At 37.9% G+C, this 25788-nt stretch overlaps 1 protein-coding gene and 1 long non-coding RNA gene across 2 annotated transcripts in view; both read right to left on the reverse strand.

The window, feature by feature from the left end:
- Nucleotides 1-25788, reverse strand: part of LOC124284213 — a 179589-nt gene that overhangs the window by 58957 nt on the left and 94844 nt on the right.
- Nucleotides 2765-24017, reverse strand: LOC124284214. The gene is made up of 3 exons (XR_006900503.1): nt 24006-24017; nt 11233-11236; nt 2765-2961 (listed from the first exon to the last, which is right to left on the reverse strand). It is a non-coding gene; the product is annotated as an uncharacterized LOC124284214 (long non-coding RNA).

Below are 25788 nucleotides of genomic sequence, written 5' to 3' on the forward strand. Positions count from 1 at the left end.
GTTATTTAGGTCACAGCCACTTAATACAAATGCCATATGTACAGAGTTATGTCCCTTAGCGATGCCATGATATGCTGATCATGGCTTCAAAACAGTGATTCACTATGGTTACGGTAGCGCCATTCCAATGTTAGAAAACACCTTAAACATGGGTAGAGTGCTGACAGATCAAAGATCATGCCATCAGGGAAATTCTGGGATTCAAACCCTCATTTAGCAAATCCTGGTGTGGCTAAGGGAGGCAACTAAGCATGGTAGATTGATTCTGTAATTGTCAACTAGAAACCAACTCATCCTAACAGAATGCAATTAGCCCTCTTTCACAAGGTGATGGTAAACCTATCCAAGCCAGGTTATCCTGTGTTGAACAACATGACTGACTGACTGAGTTTGGTTTTACGCCGCTTTTAGCAATATTCCAGCAACATCACGGCGGGGGACACCAGAAATAGGCTTCACACATTGTACCCATGTGGGGATTCGAACCCAGGTCTTCGGCGTGACGAGCCACTTTAACCACAAGCCTACCCCACCGGCCCTGAACAACATGAGGTAAGGTGGGGTTTAACATTGTCTTCAACTGTTTGTCTGCTGTTTAATGCCACACTCAGCAAGATTCCAGCAGTATAGCAGCAGTCTACACCTGAATCTGGAGCAGACAATCCAGTGATCAACAGCATGAGCATGGATCTACACAATTGGGATACAATGACATGTGTCAACCACATGTCAACCAAGTCAGTGAGCCTGACCACCCGATCCTGTTAGTCGCCTCTTATGACAAGCATGGGTTGCTGGAGACCAATTAAACCTGTATCATCATGGGTAACATTGTCTTCCAGATTACACTTGCATCACATCAGACACTGTGGCTACTGACCTGTATTGGCATTCTTTGAACATATTCTATGAAATAAACATGATACTGACCTAACACCTATAGAGCTGTTATAATGGTCAGTTGCAAGTCATGAGTGCCATACGAACTTCCATAGAAAAATACATAATTATTTTCTTTGTAAAACCAAACAAAATCCATAAATTTAATCATAAAATCCTCTTAACAAGGTAAAAAGGCTCATTTCCACAGCTGCCTCGAACACTGACCCAGGTCATTACCTATTAATGGAAACAACTTGACAAGGCACCAAGCACGATATATAGGTCAGTATTATTAGGCCGAGCCAATATTTGTCCAATTACTATATTGGGACCTCATCAAAGAAGGGTCATGTTCGTATTCGGAAATAGCAAATGCTAGGTGGGTATTCTGTTACAAGGTAATCACCAGGACATGATATTGGGCTAATTATCGATAATTCAACACAGAAGCTTCCAATTAGTCGCTCCACTCATTATTGGGAATTCTCTTTAGGTACAATGGATCCATATTGGTACATACCTCATCACCTTGGCAACGTCATCTCTGACAATTACAGCTGGGTAGAGAGTTTACTTACTTGACCCTTGTTATATAAAAACCTGTCAATATGGTTTTAAGAAGAAAATAATTACATCTTTTTTCTGTAGACGTTTGTATGCAATCATGACATGTACATGGGGTTTTATTTTTGAAAATATAAAAATATATCTCAGAAAATGTTTGCAAATTACACTTATGACCATTTAAAAAATATACTGCCACCAAAATACATTGTTACATGGTAAATTTTAGACTAAACATATTTCAACCCAGTTTTAATTAAAAACATCCAAGAAAAATCAAAGAAGCAGAAAGCGTCACTCTGGTGTTATTCCACAGCATGCTTGTGTTTTGCAGAATGAGAGTTACAGTTCGTTATCTGGTTAATGGTGAGTGAGTTTAGTTTTACGCCACTTTTAGCAATATTTCAGCAACATCACGGTGGGGGACACCAGAAATATGCTTCACACATTGTACCCATGTGGGGAATCAAACCCGGGTCTTCAGCGTAACGAGCGAACGCTTTAACCACTAGGTTACACCACTGCCCTTTATCTGGTTAATGGTCTGTCATTATGCTTCAGTGCTGGGGTGTGTGAAGCTCATTTCTGGTGTCCCCGCCATGATATTGCTGGAATATTGCTAAAAGCGTAAAATCAAACTCACTCACTCACTCACTCACTCAGTGCTGGGGATCCCTGCTCACCACATTAACCACCAGTTTATCAGACCCACATCTGTTTTTTCAAGGTCACTGCATCATCCTAGGATCCCTGGTGTGACCTTTTTCAACATCACTGTTATAAACTTGAATATTTGTAACTGGGTCATAAAACAACATTCACCCTCTGTCTCTAAGTAAGAATGACTTGAAACTGCATCTTAAACATTCACAGAGCCAGCTTACGGATCCATGAAACATGAAAGTAGTATCACATCGCCATGACAAATATTCAATATGATGAGTATTTCACTCATCATCCAAAGATGAGAAATTTAGTCCTCTCCCTCACGTCTTGTAATCCAATAACATCATCTGTCTGTAATAGTGTTATTGGATTATTCTCAGGAAGACTTCAAAGATATTGATTAAATCTCTTTAATGCAGAAACTGATCTCAACTTCCTTAAGTTCTCATCCAAGAGAAATGGCTTGATTCTGCTGCGTCAGCATTTCTATAGGTCATGCTCGGACCTACATCGTAGTGTAGAGTGGACTACAGCTGTAGCATTGAGATAGATAAAAACACTATGTAATACTAATGTTATACTAATCAGGGCTCGATTTAGTGCTTTGATACTTGCACTTGTGCAACCTAATATTACAAAGTGCAACCTTGTTACTAGTCTAACTTGCACCAGGTGCAAGTCAATTTTGAGTGGGTAAACCTCTGAATAAAACATCTAAAAAATTTCATAGCATATTTATTTCATTACATATTCCAATAAAAGCAGTGCAACTGGAATTGGGCAGGTGCAAGTAGGTTTTATCTCAGGTTGCACCGAGTGCAAGTAAGTTAACATGTCTTAAATCGAGCCCTGCTAATGCAGTATTGCTACTGTTGTAATTTACAAAGAGGTGATGCCATATTATTATTTATCCAGTTTTAACTTGATATGATATCAAATTATAAATCAAGTTTAAAGTAAAGATGTAAATTTTGTGATCCTTAGCAAAGAAGTGTGAGTAGTATAGCATAAATGTAACATTGGTGCTATAACAATACTATTACTGTAATATTGGTACTAATGTAATACTCCTGTAATATTGGCACTAATGTAATACAACTGTAATATTGGTACTATTGTAATACTACTGTAATATTGGTACTAATGTAATACAACTGTAATATTGGTACTATTGTAATACAACTGTAATATTGGTACTATTGTAATACTACTGTAACATTGGTACTAATGTAATACAACTGTAATATTGGTACTAATGTAATACTACTCTAATATTGGTACTAATGTAATACAACTGTAATATTGGTACTAATGTAATACAACTGTAATATTGGTACTATTGTAATACTACTCTAATATTGGTACTAATGTAATACAACTGTAATATTGGTACTATTGTAATACTACTCTAATATTGGTACTAATGTAATACAACTGTAATATTGGTACTAATGTAATACAACTGTAATATTGGTACTATTGTAATACAACTGTAATATTGGTACTAATGTAATACAACTGTAATATTGGTACTATTGTAATACAACTGTAATATTGGTACTAATGTAATACAACTGTAATATTGGTACTATTGTAATACAACTGTAATATTGGTACTATTGTACTACAACTGTAATATTGGTACTAATGTAATACAACTGTAATATTGGTACTATTGTAATACAACTGTAATATTGGTACTAATGTAATACTACTGTAATATTGGTACTAATGTAATACTACTGTAATATTGGTACTAATGTAATACTACTGTAATATTGGTACTAATGTAATACAACTGTAATATTGGTACTATTGTAATACAACTGTAATATTGATACTAATGTAATACTACTGTAATATTGGTACTAATGTAATACAACTGTAATATTGGTACTATTGTAATACTACTGTAATATTGGTACTAATGTAATACAGCTGTAATATTGGTACTAATGTAATACTACTGTAATATTGGTACTAATGTAATACAACTGTAATATTGGTACTATTGTAATACAACTGTAATATTGGTACTAATGTAATACAACTGCAATATTGGTACTAATGTAATACTACTGTAATATTGGTACTAATGTAATACAACTGTAATATTGGTACTAATGTAATACAACTGTAATATTGGTACTATTGTAATACAACTGTAATATTGGTACTAATGTAATACAACTGTAATATTGGTACTATTGTAATACAACTGTAATATTGGTACTAATGTAATACTACTGTAATATTGGTACTATTGTAATACAACTGTAATATTGGTACTATTGTAATACAACTGTAATATTGGTACTATTGTAATACAACTGTAATATTGGTACTAATGTAATACAACTGTAATATTGGTACTATTGTAATACAACTGTAATATTGGTACTATTGTAATATAAACTGTAATATTGGTACTAATGTAATACAACTGTAATATTGGTACTAATGTAATACAACTGTAATATTGGTACTAAACATATTTCAACCCAGTTTTATTTAAAAACATCCAAGAAAAATCAAAGAAGCAGAAAGCGTCACTCTGGTGTTATTCCACAGCATGCTTGTGTTTTGCAGAATGAGAGTTACAGTTCGTTATCTGGTTAATGGTGAGTGAGTTTAGTTTTACGCCACTTTTAGCAATATTTCAGCAACATCACGGTGAGTGGACACCAGAAATATGCTTCACACATTGTACCCATGTGGGGAATCAAACCCGGGTCTTCAGCGTAACGAGCGAACGCTTTAACCACTAGGCTACACCACTGCCCTTTATCTGGTTAATGGTCTGTCATTATGCTTCAGTGCTGGGGATCCCAGCTCATCACATTATCAGGCCTACCAAAGAAAACTTCCCCACTGTGCAGAAAAACGCAGAAAAGCCCACATTAATCGTGGAAATAGCAACATAAACATCATACCTCGCTACTGAAACAGTGAAAACGGCAACTTTAAATCGCTAACACTGCATCATAAAACGAGGAGCCCGCAACTTCGATTTTGCGCATGCGCACATGGATTAGGAAATCTCGACCGCATGTTGACATTTTCCAGCTTGGACAAAAGTTACATTCCTTTTTAAGTATTTCTGTTGTGTTGTTTGGCATTTATCATCATGATACTTGTGTGCACACTTGTTTAGTTTACTTTCCATTCGTATGAAATGATTGACAGCAATTATTTCGACATATTTAATACTTTTCTCTGCGCGAGGCGATTCACGGTTGCACTGAAATTGGAAAGACGCCCTCATCGTAATGCGCATGCGCAGTAGAGGTCAAAGTTTGCTGATATAAAAATGTTGCAGTTTCATAGTTTTTCGTTGCCGTTTTTACTGTTTCAGTAGCGAGGTAATGTGTTTATGTTGCTATTTCCACGATTAATGTGGGTTTTTCTGCGTTTTTCTGCACAGTGGGAACGTTTTCTTTGGTAGGCCTGATTAACAACCAGTTTATCAGACCCACATCTGTTTTTTCAAGGTCACTGCATCATCCTAGGATCCCTGGTGTGACCTTTTCAACAACTGTGATAAACTTGAATATTTGTAACTGGGTCATAAAACAACATTCACCCTCTCTAAGTAAGAATGACTTGAAACTGCATCTTAAACATTCACAGAACCAGCTTACGGATCCATGAAACATGAAAGTAGTATCATATCGCCATGACAAATATTCAATATGATGAGTATTTCACTCATCATCCAAAGATGAGAAATTTAGTCCTCTCCCCTCGCGTCTTGTAATCCAATAACATCATCTGTCTGTAATAGTGTTATCGGATTATTCTCAGGGAGACTTCAAAGATATTGATTAAATCTCTTTAATGCAGAAACTGATCTCAACTTCCTTAAGTTCTCATCCAAGAAAAATGGCTTGATTCTGCTGCATCAGCATTTCTATAGGTCATGCTCGGACCTACATCGTAGTGTAGAGTTGACTACAGCTGTAGCATTGAGATAGATAAAACACTATGTAATACTAATGTTATACTAATGCAGTATTGCTACTGTTGTAATTTACTATTCACACTTTGCTAAGGATCAAATCATGGATTCAAAAGAAAACTATGATGTGGGGTCAAATTTGGTTTAAATATCTAATCTTATTGTAAGCATGGATCCTAGGTTTCAGTATGTCACTGCATCTTGTGGATCCCATACCTGCTACTGACAGGTGTTGTGTACTTGTCAATGACTCATTCCATGATTTGCAAAATGGTTGATTGGTGCCATGAAAACCATTTTTATGGTCACTCATATATCAAGTGCATAAGGTTAGATTACAGTGGTTGTTTAGCTAACGAGGTGTTGCCATATTATTATTTATCCAGTTTTAACTGGATATGATATCAAATTATAAATCTACGTTTAAGTAAAGATGTGAATTTTTGTGATCCTTCGCAAAGTGTGAGCAGTATAGTATAAATGTAACATTGGTGCTATAACAATACTATTACTGTAATATTGGTACTAATTGTAATGCTACTGTAAAACCAGTACTATCATACTACTGACATTCTTAGAACATATTCAATGAAATATACATGATATTGACTTTATAAGCACCTTTGAGAGCTGTTATGGTCATTTACAAGTCATGAGTGCCATACAAACTTTTTGAAACACTCTGATTTTTTCAGGATCAAGCAGGAACCTATATCTATGAGGAGGGCTTACATACAGTCATATACGGTAGTTCATATCATGCTTGATAGCACAGTGATGTAATGGAGAGACTGGCTGTCTAGAGAGTGGAAGGTCAGTGGTCCAATCAAATGGAGGCATCACACTGCACATTAAAAGGTGGTACTTGATGTTTCCCTGCCTAATGATCAGCATCAAGGGGATAAAACATGGCCTAGTTCACTGGGTTGATACCATGTCTCAATAGGATACCCATGTCAAGCAAAACAAGAAAAAAGACATCGATAATAAAATAATAATCTAAATTTAAACATTTTTAATGAAACCAAAATAATATTTGACTGATTTGCCAGTGAAAATGAATGAATACAGGTTCGACACACAAACATGTTTACTGCAGTAATACAAAACCTTCTCCTTAAACGGCAGCCTACATTGTGGAATTGTAACATTGACGTCATTGATAAAAGTAATATGACAATGTCGATTAAATTGTCCACCATTTTAGAACACACTTATATTTCTGCTGATAAACAAGATTCAAGCCCAAATCCTATGTCAGATTAACTGTCAACTATTTGTAATCAGAGTCTTGTACCTACAAGTCTAGTTTCTGTTGTAATCAATATTTTATTACAGATATTTCCTTTATTTTTCAACAATTGAACTATAGCTTCATGTTCAAGATTATAAAAAATGAATTTCAAAACAGCAAACCATACATGGCAATATGTTTTACAATAGATCATATTCGTAAAATTGTAGAATTGGAACGAAATGTTAACATCACCAAGATGAAACTCAACACTCTTCTTCCTGACATTTACCTGAATAGAATTTTCCTTATGAGGGCAATTGTGCTGCCAGTGATATTCTTAAGGTAGACAGACTTCCTTACATGTCCGTACTTCACCTTGTTTGTCAAACAACACGTTTGTTATTTGGTATTGCTTTCTCAAACTACACAACAACACCACACTTTTTATTGCTATCAGATTTGTGTAGACCAGTCAGACTGAGTCAGTAAACACAACAATAAAGATCGATGTAAAAAAACCCATCAAGATGGTTTCTTTATTCATACAGTGGATTTGTTCAGATTGGTTCGGTTGAGTGGGAGTGAGTGAGTATTGTTTTACGCCGCTTTTAGCAGTAATTCCAGCAGTATCATGGAGGGTGGCACCAAAAATGGGCTTCACAGTTAATATGATAATATGAACATCAGTATCAACCAAGGACCCAAGATTGACATCCCATCCATCTGTCATTTTGCAATATGAAGAGAGCCAGAATTTACATTCATAGCTGGAATATAGATTTTACTTCAATAAGTGAGTGAGTGAGTGATGATTAGTGAGTGAGTGAGTGGTTTTGTGTTCCTTTTAGCAATATTCCAGCTATATCACGTCAGGGGGCATCAGAAATGGGCATCAAACATTGTGCACACATGGGGAATTGAACCCAGGTCTACTGTGAGCGTGATGAGAAAACACCTTAACCACTCAACTACCCCACTGCTGTTGAGTGGGTAAAACATATTGAAGTACAATATGGTTCTGTTTTAAGGCAGTGTTTGTGTATTGCTTGATGCTTTCACAAACCATCTAGACCAAACAAACCAGTGATTGATATTCTGAACAACAGCCCACACTGCCAGGACACTGACCACCCAATAAAATATGATGTCCAATCCATGATATCCTGATTGAGACCCGCTCTAACCTGAAAGTCCCTGTGGTGATTTTTACAGTCAGATTAGACTGACATTCATAGTCCCAGAAATAAAGTTAACTATCTAAAAATATTTTTAAAATATTAATCTTAATAAAAAACAAATCCAAAAGGAGCCGAGAATATTCCTTCTTTTATGGATCTAGAGCTAAGACAGACTAGACTTGCAAAATCATTCTTGACTTGAGAAGGAGCCATATTTATGCTCTTGGGTCTAGAGACGGCCTACTTTGCATACTGAGATGGCCTTGTTCTCTCTGTTGTGGCCAGACATTCAGTAAATTCCAGCATTAACACTCAAACATGGACATTAAACAATTTACTTAAGCAGAATCTTTGGATTCAGAAACAGGTTTCAGGAAAAAGGCAGTCAAGTGTTAGAGGGACGTATTTGTATAAATTATTAAATGTTTTTGAACAATGGTGGAGCTAAGACGTGACAGTGCTGCTTCTGCAACATGGACTTGATGTTAAACAAGTGATCTTGAACTTTGTCTTGTTCATCAACTGATAAAGAGTGAGTGAGTAAGTGGGAGTGAGGAGGAAGGAAAGGTAAGAGGGAGGATGTTTGTGAAGAGTGTCAATTTATCATTGCTTAAAGGAGTGGTTCACTTCACTGATACATCATGACATTTCACTGGCATTTATATAATTTAACTAGGCATGGACATACATTTGGTCCACGCTGAACCTATCCTAGCCCCATGAGCTATAGCACCCAACAAACTACAGTAAACAGATAACTATATGTCATGTGTGTATAAAGTAGAGCATCTACAACGCTGCTGTTGCAACAGAGGATGTTGTTGGACGTCACTACAGCTCCGATAAGAGATAATCTTTCCTCCCTCCCACTAGCTGAAGGTGTGTGTGTGTGTAAACAGGCAATATGAGACCCCATGGAGTATGGCGTTTATGAGTAGCTGTCATGCCTGCAGTATATGTTGCAAGTGGGTTAAAAGTAGTTTCAGGTAGATATTATCAAGGTCGGGGGTGGCTGGGTTAATAGGGCAATGCCCTGGCACTTTACGCTGTTGGGTTTAGACAAGAAAAAAAATATTTAGATAATTCAGTAGATGACACTCAAACTCTGCTTCAAAACAAAACATGTTTTAGGTGTGAAGACTGAGTCAAATTGCAAATATTTTCTTAAGTAATCTTCTGGATTCAGTCGTCAGAAGAAAGGTCTAAATTTCAACTTTTTATGTAAATTTAGAAACCTTGTGTTATTTCTTTTCTTTTGTATCACTTGAAATAGAACTCACTGTGAGACTGAAATATTGCTGGGAAAACAAGTGATCAAATCATTGAGAAAAAAAGAGGATCAAATGTTTGTGAAAACAAGCTTAAGGATTAAATCAAGTAAGTGATCAAATCAAGTAATTCTTTTCTTGAAACTCTAAGGTAACCTCATAAAAATAAAGAAATGTGGTTCATTCTAAATTTTGAAACGCCTGAAAGAGTCAAAATTCAAAATACGGAACAGAACAGGGCTTAAATAAAACACAACACACACATACCCGAGGTATCAAATGAAACACTGAAAATACATGATGATTGAACATATCAGACACACAATGAAAGGTCTTTTTACTTCCAGATTCAGTTCAACCTTAGTTGTCAGACAGGCCAACAAGGAAGGGGGTTGATGATAATCTTGGTCTACCTACAGTTACAAAGGATCAGCTCAGATTATCTCAATTAACACATTGTTCTATTCATATCTTTAATAATATAAACAATTTTACCAATCAACTTTCAATAATTGAATACAATTTTTTTTCTAATTTATTGCCCATGAACATAATTAACATATTCAGATGTAATATAAGTTTTTGAATAAAGCTGCGCCTAAACTAAAGATAATTAATATAAAGATATTTCAATATTTAAATTCATTTACCAAATAATCCAGAGCAAAAGAACAAGAAACTTCAAAAGGCACCATAAAAGAGGACACAAAAAAAAAGAGATAAACTAAAAAGTTGTCTTCCTGCTAAGATTCGGTTGGGAGACATCTCTAGTTCAGGTGAGCTAAGATCAATGTTTGTTTTAACATCAACAAGACAACACTGTATATACTGATTCTGGAGACGAACTACTAATTCTAGTGAGTGACTAGTTTCACTAATGATTAATGAAGAACAAACATCTTTGGTCAGATTTTCCTCACAACTGTCTAAGACATCTATTATAAATATAGAACCAGGTTAATGTTGTTGACCAATATCTAAATATATCGGTAATTGAGGGACATTAGCGCCAATGGTTTGGTCAGCAGGATGATATGGAATACAGCTGTGTCTATTCATCTGTGTGTCAGTAAGATGCTTCATTCCAGCCAACAGACCTTATCTGAATGATGTCAAAATAGCACTTTGCTGCCATCCAACTGTGTTTGGTTTACATTATATATGGAGTACAAAAGTGGAAGCCATCTTGGAAATCGGTCAAAACATTTTGACATGAAAAATACCTCATGTCATATGCATTTGTTCCAGTTCTCACAGAAAAAACCCAGCCAAACTAAGCAGGGCACTGGAACTTTGTACTTTATCACTGTGACATATCTAGTTCATGTGGCTTTTTTTAAACTTGGTGTTGCACAGTAGAATTGAAAACTAAACTAACTAAAATTGACGTAACAAATTGTGCTATTTGGAAAACTAAACGTGACTCTCTTTGTTAAACTGATGAAAAAAATCAAACAATAAAAAATAGGGGAACTAAACGTGGCTCTCTTTTAAATGCAAATGGGGCAAGTAACTTAACATGATACCTTAATTTTTCTATTATCAACACTATCTAGCTCTATAGCAGCTTAGCTATATGGAACTTCTATTTTGATGAACTATTAAATTCTTATTATCAGTCTATCTACATCCTATTTTAATGAGCTAACAAAACAAATTGTGACGAGCTGTTTCCCACGTGGTCAACAGCACGTGGTCTGAACACGTGGCACGTGAAAAGCCATGCTCCTCGGTTTTCTGCGAAGTATGTCGAGTTTATGCGGTCTGCTCAAACTGTTTGTCTCCAGACCACTGGGTGTACTAAAACCAAAAAATAATGAGAAATGAAAGGAACTAATTTATTCAGAAGAAACTGTACTGGTATTCATAAGCTGAAAAGTAACAAATATTTTAATTTTTTAAAACATGTAACCAAAATGATGTCTTGTATATTTTCCATGGTTAGTTTGCTTCAAAGAACAGATGTCCACACACACTCTGGATCCATATATGTGGGTGATTGTACAGGACAAACAATTGAACATGTACTGTAGGTGTTTGACAAAACAGCTAGTCTCTGAAATGAACATATTTTACAGGAAACAAAACATTCTAAATTAAAATAAAATACAACAAAAAGGAGAACAGAGACTTTCGTCATTCACTGGTTCTAGACAGAAAACTGGTAATTTAGACTTGCAATACACATTCTAGTGTGTAAATCATAGAGTCTTGGAGTGAGTGAGTTTAGGAACTTTATGCCAACACTCAGCAATATTCCAGCTATATGGCTGAAGGCTCGGTCTGTAAACACATAGAGTCTATGACCAGACAATCCAGTGATCAACAGCATGAGCATCTGATTCAGGGTCTGTGCAACAGACTAGGTTGGGAACTGATGATCATGCACTGTCAACACAAGCCAGTGGAATCAAACCTGACCACAACAAGGTCATAAAAATATGTATAGATGGTCCCTGATGGACATGATGTTTCTGGTCCATTGTAGCAGTACTGTATAGCTAGATGGTCCCTGATGGACATGATGTTTCTGGTCCATTGTAGCAGCTGTATAGCTAGATGGTCCCTGATGGACATGATGTTTCTGGTCCATTGTAGCAGTGCTGTATAGCTAGATGGTCCCTGATGGACATGATGTTTCTGGTCCATTGTAGCAGTACTGTATAGCTAGATGGTCCCTGATGGACATGATGTTTCTGGTCCATTGTAGCAGTGCTGTATAGCTAGATGGTCCCTGATGGACATGATGTTTCTGGTCCATTGTAGCAGTGCTGTATAGCTAGATGGTCCCTGATGGACATGATGTTTCTGGTCCATTGTAGCAGTACTGTATAGCTAGATGGTCCCTGATGGACATGATGTTTCTGGTCCATTGTAGCAGTACTGTATAGCTAGATGGTCCCTGATGGACATGATGTTTCTGGTCCATTGTAGCAGTACTGTATGGCTAGATGGTCCCTGATGGACATGATGTTTCTGGTCCATTGTAGCAGTACTGTATGGCTAGATGGTCCCTGATGGACATGATGTTTCTGGTCCATTGTAGCAGTGCTGTATAGCTAGATGGTCCCTGATGGACATGATGTTTCTGGTCCATTGTAGCAGTACTGTATAGCTAGATGTCAACTAACTCATTTCAACTACAGACATGTTAATTTAGTGTAGCATAAAAATTTATTCGCACTTTGATGTAATTTCCGTAGACTTACATGTTAATTTAGTGTAGCATAAATAATTTTCATGAATTTAATTTATATATGTGATGTCATTAGTTAAATAGTGGTTGGAAAATTGAACTGAAATTATGTGTGCAGAGCAGAGATGATTTCAAATTTGACTGTCAAATTTTACAAAGATCCATCCTAAACTCACTTCATGAAAATTATTCATGCTACACTGAAATAACATGTAAGTCTATGGAAATTACGTCAAGTGCCGAATACATTTTGCATGACTCTGTAGTTTCACATTAGTGTCAGATTTTCAGTGTTTCCTATCTGTCTTGTGTTATGACTGAATGTTTCAATGACAGATACATATACTGAGAGAAACAAATAGAGGATCACAGGAAAGTTCAAGTGTTCCTTTAATATTTACCAGTTTTCATCACCAGCTTTGAATAGCGTTGTGGTGATGAAAACTGGAAAATAATGAAGGAACGCTTGACTTTTCTTGTGATCCTTTATTTGTTTCTCTCAGTATATGTAGCTTTAGCTAGTGATAGTTGCTTAGGTACTGCATTAAATATAATGAAAGTGTGAAAGAAAAATATATATTAGGCCAGACCTATTTTATTTCTTGTTTTACAGATTTTTGTCCTCAGAAAACCTAAAGGTAGGAGGGAATTTTTTTTTTCAAAAATCATTAAAGAAAAAACCTACATGAGTTTCCATGTTAACTCTTTTGATTTGTTTATATAGATATCAACTAAAAATAAGTTGAGAGAGTTTAGGTTTCACACTGATTTCAAGAGTATTTCACATATATCACATAAACATTAGGATTTTATTTTTTGAGTGGGGAAAATTTATTTTTATTTTTATTCTTATTCTTGAAAAAATATGACCGGTGGATCCATAAAACAAGAAATAAAATTGGTCTGGCCTTATATTCAAATGTCTGCTTGTATACAAAGCATTCTTCAACAAATGTAATTAATATTGACCACAAAAAAAATTTTTTTAAAAATATATTGACCACAAGTTTTATAATCAATCTCCAGTGTGTTGTGTCATTTTCCAAAACAGTTCATTTCTCTACATATTATTTACTGCTTGAATACAGCTGGAATACTGCTGAGTGTGGCGTTAAACAACCAACCAACCAACGTATATTTAAATTGAAAAGAAGCCCCAGTGAGCTGGGAGTCTGAACCTGAGGAGATCTAGACATGCTTCTCTAACAGAAAGAGCTGGACAGAAGGGAAAGTAATGTGGTTCAGGGACTGTGAGACAGACTATGGTGGTGGAAGCAATCTAGCCTTGCTCCAAGGCTGTACTGAAGGCTAAGCCCATGGATGTATAGTAATTCTATCCTTTAAAGAGGCAAGTCTAGATAAGCGGACAGTTCATCTAAGGACGCCAGTCTGTTAGAGGGATATTTATAGTTTTTAGCAATTATCATTTAAACTATTAATTATTACCTCAGAGACTTGTACAAGTCTAGAAGCAATCCTGATCACTAAGCTGTGATATGGCCTCTGTACTGAAACTGAGGTGCACAGAGAGGTCATTGACCTATCGAGTGTTGCTTGTCCCCATGTCAAAGACCTGGACATTCTGGGTGACATTTGATACTGTCAACTACAGAATCCATACACTTCCAGCCACACCAGAGTACCAATCAATCTCTCTCAATAGGGAGGCAGAATAATGCCTTTTGATAGGTGCTCTTGGTTCGAAGGCATTGTCCATCAGCTATGTATTGCCACAACTTTGTTAGTTCTCGAGACAGCATATTTTCTTAATTGTTGATCCAAATCTAATTTACTAAAGTACTTGTATAACAGTGCCAATGCCAAATTTAATTCACGCCATGCTTACAAAAGCTCCAGGTGCGCACTTGTAAAGTACATTTTTTAAGACCTTTACCAGTGAAACCAGTGATAAATAATCTTTCATACAAGTAAAATGTTCAAACACAATAAAAACTGGTGGACATATTGACACTTAATCTCCCTTACAGAGATCAGTGAGGTAGCCTAGTGGTTAAATCGTCCACTCGTCACGCTGATCATTCCGTCTCTTCACATGACGCCCTCTGTTGTCACGTGAGTCAAAACATGACATGGTCCCTATTACCCGACTGTTCCATCAAACCATCAGTAAACATACATCCAAACATCGCTGATTTGCAGGTTTGGATTTAAAACAGAACTGACCATGCCTTTTATTTGAAGCACATCAGAACGTGAGCTCACCTGCTGTGAGAGTTCTCATATGCCATTGTTCCTATATTCTTCTTGCCTCTGGGCAGAAGGGTAACCTGTTGGTTAAAGCGTTCGCTCGTCACGCGGAAGGTCTGGCTTCGATTCCCCACATGGGTACAATATGTGAAACTGGTGTCCCCACCATGATATTGTTGGAATATTGCTAAAAGCAGCGTAAAAGTAAACTCACTCACTCACACTCCCTTACAGACCACCAGGCATATGTTTATGAAATAGTTTCCAATTTTCTGCCCCGTAAAAGAGCCTTTATATTCAAGGGTTACTGGTACTTACAGAAATAATTTTGTCCAACCTGATAAATATCTCCATTTCAATTACTATACATTAGTCTACTGAACACAACTACTGAACTGAACACAATTTCATATGGACTCCTTCAATTTGTTCATGCTTCTTAAGTTAGTCGACCCGTGAAGATCCGGGTTAGAATTGATCTTCAGTAACCCATGCTTGTCGGAAGAAGGCTGACTAACGGGATTGGGTGGTCAGGCTTGCTGGCTTGGTTGACACATGTCATCGGTTCCCAATTGTGTAGATCGATGCTCATGATGTTGATCACTGGATCGTCTGGTCCAGACTCGATAATTTACAGACCACCGCCATATAGCTTGAATATTGCTGAGTGCGGCATAAAACTAAACTCACTCACTCTAAAGTTAATCTAGTATAATTGTTCCTAAACAATGGGGAGAGTATTGCTTTATGACAGTGCCAATAGCAAAACGTCGCTCATATCAATAATAAAGAAGTTGTACATCCATAAAACTTACCTCATTGTTCATCACAACAACTTCTAAATGCCAGTAAAAGGAGTTATAATAGTTTATAGTTTAGGGTTAACTATACTTCATGTAATATGAAACAAATGGTGTTCTTTAACTACTTTTGGCAAAATAGATTATATTATATAGAACAAACTTTATGGATAACAACTTCTTTTTAATTCGTGAGTGCGACGTTTCGATGCAGATTCTTGTACCGTTGTCAAGCATAATGGGACATGAAGAGGGGGGAAGTGTATATATACTGGATGTGACAATGTGACAAAGAAAACAACATAATTAACATAATTGGCTAGGCAGAAGGCTGATGAAGCCAGAGAGTAGATGACAACGGTACAAGAATCTGTATCGAAAAGCACTCACGAATTAAAAAGAAGTTGTTATCCATAAAGTTTGTTCTATATTGTACTTCCCAACTTCTAAAATGCCACTCAAAGAAGTCAAAATAGATTAGTTATAAAATGAGAGAATCAGACGTTCTTGAACTTCTTTGAGTGGTATATATATAAGATTTTTGTTACATCTTTTCAAAACACAATTTCATTTCTATAAGATGAGGAACGTAACAATTCTTTTTGTAAAACATTTAAAACCTGGCTACTAAAACATTTCTTTTTCATATTTCTGTAACAAATTCAAATTCCTCGCTTATTCTACCCAAAGACCCGAAATATCAAATGGTTCATTCCATCGTTGTGGCAACATAAACCTTCTTGATAGCCACCTGTTTCAAGGTCACTCGCTTCAGAGAATGTGAATGACGTCTTGCCTCAGCCCATTCTCAGAAGCCTTATGTGAAGAAAAAATGTGATTTCTTTCTTTGAAATGAGACTTTCTGATTGAGGACATGAAAGTCGGACATGACCAATCTGGACTTTACTTCAAGGTCAGAACAGAAATGATGTGAATGATAATCAAGAGGTTATGGCTTCTATCTCTCTCAGCTGACTGGATACTTGAGCACATACTGGTCAAATTTATGGAAAGACACATTTTACTTACTGGTAATCTTTTCACTGAAGGTTTTACCATCAAAGGACTGTTGAAGTCATTCCAGAAATATTTTGGTAGACATTTCAAGAAATTTACTGAATATGACACATTCCTTGTCAACATGATGTGCAGTGCTTTATCTTTACCAATATTCCTTCGATGGTACTGTTTTTGGGTGTAAATCTATGGTGCTCAGAAAAATACAGGGAATATAAATTATCCATAGCAATATGATGGTGTAACCTTTACTATTTACATTCAGAACTGAACATTTACATTTGTTTTCAAAATGAAGAAATCAGATATTTGTTCCGAATGTTTTGCTCTCTCAAGCCTTCACTCTATGGAGGTGTTGTCAGATAGCAGAGACAGGCTGGAGCAACATTTCAATGAGTTTGTCTGAAGTTGTGCAAAATTTCTATTTTCCCTGTAAAAAATATGTAGTTTTGGAAAATAATTTCCATCAAGGCAATTTCAAAGAACGGCTCCCAAACCATTCTCAACTCTCAACAGAAGCTTTCAAGCCCAAACACTACATCTTTATGGAAGCTGTCATTTCCCCATTAACCAGAACATATTATATAGTTTCCGCAAGATACTGTTATCTTGAAGGTATTTGAGATATATTTCATTTACTCAATTCATGTTTTCTCCCTTATCTGTCAAGGCACATGTCTATAGTGTTCCGAAAACACAGATGCTTGATTGACATTTTTTAAAATGAGCATTGTGTCTATCCCAGTATACAATCATCAAAATCCCATTCAACATTGCCTGTTTATGTTACGTGACAGAAGGGCAGCACTCAAACTGCCAAGGTGAGCCTGTATCCAAATATATTGACTCATATATACCCAACATATTATCTTTTCTCTGCCAGCTCTTGCCAATATGCCAAATTAATGGCATCAAATGTTAAAGGTACATGGGTTAATCTGACAAGAGGAATCAAAGACCCCATTCAGTCTGAAGATGGAGATTAAATTTCAGCAGCAACCTGCTTCAGAGGCTGGGAATTGACTTTATGATGTCAGCACATCACTGTGCTGTCAAAAGTTCATGGATTCTTACACAGCAGTGATATTTATTTTGTCTTGACTGTTGTCTTCAGTTTGTCTGACTGGAGCAGGTTTCCTGTGAACAGTGCCAGTCAAAGCAAATATCAGCTGAGGGCCACTTGCAGCCAACCCTGGAGGTTGACTTGAACAGGTGGGAGGGAGTGGAGCTGTCTGCTGGGGTGGGTGCAGAGGGGTGGGAAAAGTCAGGTGGGGTTTCACTGAGGTTTGGTTACGAAATTTTGGGGATGGGGATGGGGATGTCCTTAGACTAACACTTAGTCTCTGAATATATATAATTCCGATAGTAACAAATCTACCCATTTAAATTGAAAAGGAGCCCCAGTGAGTTGGAAGCTTCAGAACCTGAAATCTAGACTTGCTTCATTTAGGGCTTTAGCATTACAGGGAGGGCTATAGTCTGTTTGGGTCAAAAGCGGACTAACCAATTGCAATCTAACTCGAAAACATTTTTATTTTTAGGACATAAATTCTGAAAAAAACTCACAAAGTTGGCCTGATGTTTTGATTATGATCAGCGTTTCATTGAGTATTATATGTTTATTAGTTTTTAATTCATCGGTCCGCTTTTGAGCTAAAAGGACTATAAGCAGTAGGGAAAATAATGTGGTTCAGGGACTGTGAGACAGGCTAGGGATGTCATGCTTGGGACGGTTTAACAGCTCACAGACTCACTAACATTGGATGGCCATATTGGACAACATGGAGATGGAGTGATGTCTGGCTGAGGTGAGGTGAGGTGAAATTGGGTTTTACGTCATGCTTGAGAATATTTCGCTCATATGACGACGTGTATGTGGGTGTATGTGTATGTGCGGCTGCTTGTACTAGCCCAGACTTAAGCTGGTTTTATAGTGCTAAACCCACTGAGATACCATGCCGCAGTGAAGCATGAATACCCCACTCAGACACATTATACTGACTCCGAGCCAACCAGTCCTTGTTGTACCCATTAATGCCGAGCGCCAGGCAGGGACCAACAAGTACCATATTTTAACGTCTTTTGGTATGACGAGGTCGGGGATCGAACCCGCGACCTTCCGCTCTCCGGGCAGACGCTCTAACCACTACACCACGGAGGCGGTTTGTCTGGCTGAGGTCATATATATGAGAATGGTAGTTGTTTGTTACAAATGACTTCCAAGTGGGGTTGGAGTAGGGGGGGGGAGGCGACTCGTGATGTTCGGCTGACCTCAATTAAGTTGTGATCTTTGGTTAAGGTCATTTTAGTCTGTCGCACAGTCCCTGAACCGCATTATGTCCCTTACACAATGCTGAAGCCCTAAATGAAGCAAGTCTAGATGTCCTCAGGTTCTAAATCTCCCATCTCACTGGTGCTCTTTTTCAATTTAAAAGGAATTATTTGATTCCATCACAATTATATATATATATTCAGAGACATTCTAAAGTCATACATATTAAATACAGTAAGTTGAGGGTTTTTTTCATTACATATACCAAAGAGGGTGGTGGGGACATCTTGTCTGGCTGACATCCTGTACATACAGAAGTCAGAGTATGGGAATATCTTCACGTCTCACTGAGGCCATACATATACATTGTGTGACAATTCAAAATGTGCCTCGACATCTTTCACCTCACATTAATTAGCTACATAAGTACATGTGGACTTGGATACAAACCAATTCAAGTACTCAAGCACCAAGCTCCTGATGGGCAGCACACAATGACAAGTGACACACTGAGAAACCATAAATGAATAACTAATGAACAATATACATCTCCATCAAAGAGTGCATCAGATAAATGAACTCAGCAGTTTTTGATGATATCAGACGGATCATTAGTATCGAGAAAAACTCCTGCTTTCATGGAATCATAAGTCTATAAACTGCCATGGACAATTTGCTTTCACTGCACACTGGTTTTTACTTTTTTCTTTAATAAATCCAAATACACTAACGTCAGTTGCAAAGATAAAGTTGAAAATGTCAATCAATTTGAGACAAGCGGAATGATTGAGTGATTGACTTTCGTTTTACGCCATTTTTAGCAATATTCCAGCAATATCACGGCGGAAACACCAGAAATGGGCTTCACACATTGTACCCATGTGGGGAATCGAACCCTGACCTTCCGTGAACGCTTTAACCATCAGGTTACCCCACTGGGGGAAGAAGAATAAAGGAACAATGGCATATGAGAACTCTCACAGCAGGTGAGCTCAAGTTCTGATGTTCTTCAAATAAAAGGCATGGTCAGTTCTGTTTTAAATCCAAATCTGCAAATCAGCGATGTTTGGATGTATGTTTACTAATGGTTTGATGGAACAGTCGGGTAATAGGAACCATGTCACGTTTTGACTCGCGTGACAACAGAGGGCGTCACGTGAAGAGACGGAATGATCATTGTTTTGTTACAAATGGCTTCCGGCATGTCGGATATCAAAGTGATACGCATGTGAATACAATGCCAATTACTGGCTATACAAACCCTCTCAATCCTAGAGTGATCTTAATTTTGACATGTGATCTACACTGACTGCTGTCAATTTATTTCTGGGTTATAGCTGGTTATGTGTAGACAGAACGTGACCATGTTTTCATTTAATATGATACATACGAACATTGTTTTTTGTTAAAGAAGCTTCATTGTTTGCTGGACTATTTCAGGAATTATGCTGTCAACATGTGTGAGTGATAGTTTACGTAATGGCCAAGAGGGATTCTGGGTATAGATTCTCAGTGACCCTTGTTGAAAGAATCTTAATGGATTTAATGGTCAGTTTCCGTAAGTCATCATGACCTGATGACAATGATAGTTGTCATGATATCAGTCACTGGATGTTTGTTTTGTTGTTCAATGGTGTACTCAGGAATTTTCCTCCTGTTAATGATCAAGTCTGGATCAGACAATCCAGTGATAAAAACATAATCATCGATCTATGCAATTTTGTAACGATGTGTCAACCAAGTCGGTAAGCCTGACCACCCGATCCGTTAGTCACCTCTTACTACAAGCATGGGTTACTGAAGACCAATTCTAACCCAGATCTTCATGGGGAGACAAGCATGGGTTACTGAAGACCAATTCTAACCCAGATCTTCATGGGGAGACAAGCATGGGTTACTGAAGACCAATTCTAACCCAGATCTTCATGGGTGAGATATGCATGGATTACTGAAGACCAATTCTAACCCAGATCTTCATGGGTGAGATATGCATGGGTTACTGAAGACCAATTCTAACCCAGATCTTCATGGGGAGACAAGCATGGATTACTGAAGACCAATTCTAACCAAGATCTTCATGGGTGAGATATGCATGGGTTACTGAAGACCAATTCTAACCCGGATCATCACGGGGGAGACAAGCATGGGCTACTGAAGATCAATTCTGACCAGGATCATCACGGGTGAGATATGCATGGGTTACTGAAGACCAGTTCTAACCCAGATCTTCATGGAGAGACAAGCATGGGTTATTGAATGAAGACCAATTCTAACCCGGATCTTCATGGGTGAGATATGCATGGGTTACTGAAGACCAATTCTAACCCGGATCATCACGGGGGAGACAAGCATGGGTTACTGAAGATCAATTCTGACCCGGATCATCACGGGTGAGATATGCATGGGTTACTGAAGACCAATTCTAACTCAGATCTTCATGGAGAGACAAGCATGGGTTACTGAAGACCAATTCTAACTCAGATCTTCATGGAGAGACAAGCATGGATTACTGAAGACCAATAATAACCCAGATCTTCATGGGTGAGATATGCATGGGTTACTGAAGACCAATTCTAACCCGGATCATCACGGGGGAGACAAGCATGGGTTACTGAAGATCAATTCTAACCCGGATCATCACGGGTGAGATATGCATGGGTTACTGAAGACCAATTCTAACCCGGATCTTCATGGGTGAGATATGCATGGGTTACTGAAGACCAATTCTAACCCGGATCATCACGGGGGAGACAAGCATGGGTTACTGAAGATCAATTCTGACCCGGATCATCACGGGTGAGATATGCATGGGTTACTGAAGACCAATTCTAACTCAGATCTTCATGGAGAGACAAGCATGGGTTACTGAAGACCAATTCTAACTCAGATCTTCATGGAGAGACAAGCATGGATTACTGAAGACCAATAATAACCCAGATCTTCATGGGGAGACAAGCATGGGTTACTGAAGACCATTTCTAACCCAGATCATCACGGGGGAGACAAGCATGGGTTACTGAAGACGGGTGACTGATTCGTCTGATCATGAGTCTGTGAGTTATTTACAGGTTGCTGAGAACAAAGTTTACACAGAAAAACATCTGACGAATGATTGGTACATTTTTGGTTAAATATGACAGAATACAGGCTTACAGAGATACTTGATTTAGCTGAAAAATCAACTTTTGTATATATACAGGGATACCCACACTGACCACAGCTGTATCTCAGCAGCCTGAAGAATGGAATCTTGGCAAAGCAAACCAGTGGGTGATAGCATGAGCAGAACCTACATGGTCACGGGACATACATCAGATAGAGACAGTTATATCACAGCTGTATCTCAGCAGCCTGAAGAATGGAATCTTGGCAAAGCAAACCAGTGGGTGATAGCATGAGCAGAACCTACATGGTCACGGGACATACATCAGATAGAGACAGTTATATCACAGCTGTATCTCAGCAGCCTGAAGAATGGAATCTTGGCAAAGCAAACCAGTGGGTGATAGCATGAGCAGAACCTACATGGTCACGGGACATACATCAGATAGAGACAGTTATATCACAGCTGTATCTCAGCAGCCTGAAGAATGGAATCTTGGCAAAGCAAAAAGCAAACCAGTGGGTGATATCATGAGACAGACAGCTGTATCTAGCCTGAAGAATGGTCAGTGGGTGATAGTATGAGCAGAACCTACATCAGATAGAGACAGTTAGACAGTTATATCACAGCTGTATCTCAGCAGCCTGAAGAATGGAATCTTGGCAAAGCAAACCAGTGGGTGATAGTATGAGCAGAACCTACATGGTCACGGGACATACATCAGATAGAGACAGTTATATCACAGCTGTATCTCAGCAGCCTGAAGAATGGAATCTTGGTAAAAGCAAACCAGTGGGTGATAGCATGAGCAGAACCTACATGGTCACGGGACATACATCAGATAGAGACAGTTATATCACAGCTGTATCTCAGCAGCCTGAAGAATGGAATCTTGGTAAAAGCAAACCAGTGGGTGATAGCATGAGCAGAACCTACATGGTCACGGGACATACATCAGATAGAGACAGTTATATCACAGCTGTATCTCAGCAGCCTGAAGAATGGAATCTTGGTAAAAGCAAACCAGTGGGTGATAGCATGAGCAGAACCTACATGGTCACGGGACATACATCAGATAGAGACAGTTATATCACAGCTGTATCTCAGCAGCCTGAAGAATGGAATCTTGGTAAAAGCAAACCAGTGGGTGATAGCATGAGCAGAACCTACATGGTCACAGGACATACATCAGATAGAGACAGTTATATCACAGCTGTATCTCAGCAGCCTGAAGAATGGAATCTTGGTAAAAGCAAACCAGTGGGTGATAGTATGAGCAGAACTTACATGGTCATGGGACATGCATCCGCTACATCATTTTATCCAATCAATCCTCATTAGTCATCTCTTGCAGCTAGCAAGTAAGGGGATCTACTCTTCCCAGGAATACCACAGGGCCACACATCAAAGGAGCCTGATGCTTTTACAAAGGAAGCCGATAGCTCTCTGACTGCGGCAATCCGAGACGTCTACAGTTTAATGGCTGTGCTTCTGTCTTGAGTCTGTACACAATTAGCACATCGATTTAATGTCCATCTTGACCAACATGTCAGCTAGCTTGTCGAAGCATACTGAAGCTCTCTAAATGATGCAATGCTGTGTCATCTGTAAACTGTGTGACCACACAGCCAGGATGTAATTGGGCCTCCTCAATACCAACATGTCAGCTAGCTTGTCAATGTAGATGCTATATATGTTATAGATTTTCATGAACATGTATCATAACATGCTGCTGTTTTCTTTTCTGCATTCTTTTCCATTCTGCAGGTCCAGTTGTCATGGAAACATGACATCGCCCATAATGTATCATGATGCCGTAGCATTCCAGAGTCTCCTAGCTGCCTAAACCTAGGAAGTAAGAGAGTGCTGTGAAATATCATTGAATATACTGAAAACATTGTTCATGAATAGTTTGGTATTTTTATACATTTCATGTGTGATAATTTTAACATTTGAAATCCAAATGTTTGTTTGTTTGCTGTTTAATACCACACTCTGGACCAGACAATCCAGTGATCAACAGCATGAGCATCAATCTGCACAACTGGGATACGATGACATGTGTCAACCAAGTCAGCGAGCCTGACCACCGATCCCGTTAGTCGCCTCTTACGACAAGCATGGGTTGCTGAAGATCAATTCTAACCCGGATCTTCACGGGTTGAAATCCAAATGAAATGTACAGGTACCACTGTTATTAACACCTGCTGATCTGAATATGCTAGTCTCCTGTTTTTCCTACTTTACTTAGTACCAATAACAGGAATTAAACTCATACAAGAACTTATCTGCTCCCCACGTGTGTTAAAGGGGTGGTAAGGGTAAGGCTAGTCTCCATCAGGGCAATAATCGACATGAAACCAAACCTGATGATGTCATTACATCTAATGTCAGGATTTGAATCTTAACATTTTCCCAGCTATTTGCAGGATTATTAACAAATTTAACCTACTTCCATCATTGTTCCCAGTATATCACAGCTCTTCAAGTATTCCAACCATCCTCTCCTTATCAAATCTTATTATAGCACACAAGCTTCATTCCCTTTTTGGAGATTCAAAATGGCTGCCGATTTTTCAGTGCCCATGTTATTCTTATCTCCTGTCATTATTTCCAAAGTAGCTCATAATGGCTTTGACGTTGATTTCTCTGCTAAATTAGGAACAGTTCTTGTGTTCCACATTTCTTTCAAAAGATTTACGATTTCTATAGCTTCATACTGGTACAAGGATGATTTCTTCATTACAAAATACCACAGGTGTTCTAATCGCTCTTTCATTACGTACCATCATTATATACCAACTGGGTAATACGGGAAAATGTCTCAGCAGCACCAATTGTGGACATGTCTGTATGTGGGTTAAACGTCACTCAACAGTCCCGAAAATAATCTTGCTTTGCAGCAGTAGCATCATCAGTTGGTTGTCTAATGGTCTTCGTCATATCTCAGGGATGAACGATGATTTTCAAATTGGACATAAGAGTAGGCACAAAGCAGTCTTAGAAAGACATCCTTGATCTAAAAATTAGTGAGTACTTCAGATATTGGCTTCAATGTAGATGTATACAAAAATAGTTTATGGGACAAATCTGATCTATGAGGAAGCAGACGTATACTATGTAGAGCTTCCCTGCTCCAATACTGCCATCATTCATTGACTGATGGCCACAAGGGCACTGTTATGGCCAGACCACAAAATCTGGTTATTTCTAAATGTATCTACTGAATAAATTAGGAATCAGAATATTGCTGATTGCAGCCTAAACTACAAATGTATTTATTGAAAGTAAAAATGTGACAAATAGGGCTGCAACGATTCAGTTCGATTCATTGAAAATTGAATTTGACACCTTAGTTTCGATTTTTGTGAAACCACTATCAGTATTTCGATTCGATATTTGAATACCTACTTAAATTATTTTCACACAGCCAGAACGT

This window comes from Haliotis rubra, unplaced genomic scaffold (genome assembly GCF_003918875.1).
Source record: "Haliotis rubra isolate DU_JTF1 unplaced genomic scaffold, ASM391887v1 Scf330, whole genome shotgun sequence".
Lineage (NCBI taxonomy): Eukaryota > Metazoa > Mollusca > Gastropoda > Lepetellida > Haliotidae > Haliotis > Haliotis rubra.